The sequence below is a fragment of the Parasteatoda tepidariorum genome, chromosome X2 (assembly GCF_043381705.1).
Source record: "Parasteatoda tepidariorum isolate YZ-2023 chromosome X2, CAS_Ptep_4.0, whole genome shotgun sequence".
In the NCBI taxonomy this organism is placed as follows: domain Eukaryota; kingdom Metazoa; phylum Arthropoda; class Arachnida; order Araneae; family Theridiidae; genus Parasteatoda; species Parasteatoda tepidariorum.
Window position 1 is genome coordinate 38,996,006 of NC_092215.1, and position 2,617 is coordinate 38,998,622.

General features: G+C 26.3%; 1 protein-coding gene across 2 annotated transcripts in view; it reads left to right on the forward strand.

Moving 5' to 3' along the window:
* The window catches only part of LOC107442611 (glutamate receptor 1), a 258,314-nt gene that overhangs the window by 240,594 nt on the left and 15,103 nt on the right, over positions 1–2,617 (forward strand). The gene's annotated exons all lie outside the window — the stretch shown is intronic.

Consider the following 2,617-nt stretch of genomic DNA (forward strand, 5'->3'; position numbering starts at 1 on the left):
TACGAGAGATTTGTCAGCAGTTCTATAAAAATATACAGTAACAGCGTAACTGTTAATATTTTCTAAAATCGATTTCACAGCTTTAAAGAGGGATAAATAGCGATTCCGAAACACCTATTAAAAGCCTTTTTTCTTTAATATTTACAAAAGTTTGACCACTTGAAAGTTGACAAACTGAAAAAATGGGTAGACTCGCCCCGGTTTACGGTACTGCAGTAAGAACGCGATATAAAAGATCCCTCTATTTACGATTCTATTCTCTATTTACACTTCTATTTTCATATTTTGTAATCTGGCAAACATATTACGAAAATATTTTAAATCATTCTTGAAAGATTTCGGAGCATGTAAGTTCATTTGAATTCGCTATTCGCCTTATAGATTTTTTATTTTATTCTGTATTTTTCTAACATTTCATTTTCTATATTTTGTTTAATATGTTTTATTTCGTATGTATTTTATTTAATATCTTCTGCTTTCGTTTCAATTTTTTTCGGGTGCTTTGCTCTGACTATATTAATACAATATTAGAAAGCACTCCTTTATGCGGATATAATCGTGTGAGCTGATGAAGATATTATATCTTTTCAATATTTTGTTTTCCAGATTTTTTTATTTTTTTTAAATGAATATTTTTAGAAATATTTTATTCTAATAATTTTTTCTTCTTCACTTTTCATTAATCTTTATTATATTATTTTCTATGTTTTAACTATATTTTTAATATAATTATAAAATTCGTCTATCTAAAAATAATTCTAAACTGACATACATACATATATTATTTTATTTATTGATTTTTTTCCTTTTTAAAACTAAATGAATTTAAGTTTATTTTTTGTCAAAAAATACTTGAAAAGTTCAAACCAATTTTTATATATATATTAAAATATGATATAATTAAGAAAATATTACTTTTTTTCAAAATTTTAATCTGTAATAAAAATTGTATTTGATATTAATATTTAAAATTTTTCCTGGTTAATCTCTTTTGGAACTAATTCAAACGGCATTGCATCGAATTGTTTTATCATAGTGGGATAGAAAAAAAGTTTTAATTCTTATTATCTTTCATGCAAGCAAAAAATTATTGAAACATATGGCAAAAAACAAGAACTATTTGGATCAATGAAACATATTTGACCTTTAAAAGTGAAGGTTAAACAAAATACATTCTGAAAAATTAAGGTTTTTACAGAAAAAGTTTCTTCGTGTTAGCCAATTTTATTATGTGTCAAAAAGTGCGTTGCGTGAATAAGAATTAGGGCTAATAACATATTGATAGATGTAACGAAATATTTTTTTTTCCTGAATGATTATCTCATAATTTATTAACTTATTTGACTTAGAAAAGTGGAAATTGCTTATGTTACTCGAATTTTTGATACTTTCAAAAAATACTGATGCCAAAAAATGATGTCTTAATATATTACATTTACATACTTTTCGAAAATTAAATAAATAAATAAATGCTCACGATTCAAGTTTTAGCATATAGTACTTTTCATTTACAGTACTTGGAATCGTTTTGTCGTTTTTCCTTTTTTTTTTCTTATCAATTTACTTATTTATTTATTTTGATGATTGATGAATTACATTGATGTTGTTGACAAACATTACAGAAAGGTTTAAAGGATGGTAATGTTTATTTAATAAACTTTTCATTCAATTACTATTACATTTAATGAACATCTTGCGTACGAATATAGAAAGTGAAGGTTTTAAATTTCGATCTAATAAAAGAATTATTCGTACCTTTAGACTAAATACTTAAAATATGTGAAACAGGAAAAATATATAATTAGAAAAAATTATAAATATACTGACTTATCTTAAAATATTTAAAAACAATTTATATAATATATATATATATATATATGTCACGGCAACAAACAACAAATACGTCGGTGAAAGATCGAATATTTCATTACATTCTTGTACATTCGGACCCTCACCGATATATGTCGACAATCACAGATATGCTTTGGTGAATGTCCGAAATATTTATTATATTCGATTTGATATGAATTTATTCGTGGATATAATTACATTTATTCGATATTTTAACCCTTCACGGTTTTTTTTTTAAGGTTAAATGCAACTGCCCGGTATACATTTCCCCTTTATACCCTACACTGATGTTTTTTCAAGGTTAAGTGCCACTTCCCGGTATACCCTACATTGATGATTTTTAAGGTTAAGTGCCACTGCCCGGTATACATTTGCCAGGTATACCCTACACTGATGTTTTCTTAAGGTTAAGTGCCACTGCTCGCTATACATTTGTCCGTTATACCCTACACTGATGTTTTTTGAAGGTCAAGTGCCATTGCCCGGTATACATTTGCCCCATACTCCAAACACTGATGTTTCTTTTGATCTATCGTCAGTAAGTATAAAAATATAGAATAAAAATAAATATATCAAATAAATATAATAATTTAACGAATAAATTAATATAAAATTGGATATAACAAATATTTCGGACATTCACCAAAGTGACTATGTGATTGTTGACATTCACCGGTGAGAGTCAGAAATAAGGGTATTTAGCAAATATTTCGGACATACACCAAGCGACTACGTGAATGTTGACATTCTCTGAAAAGCATATTAG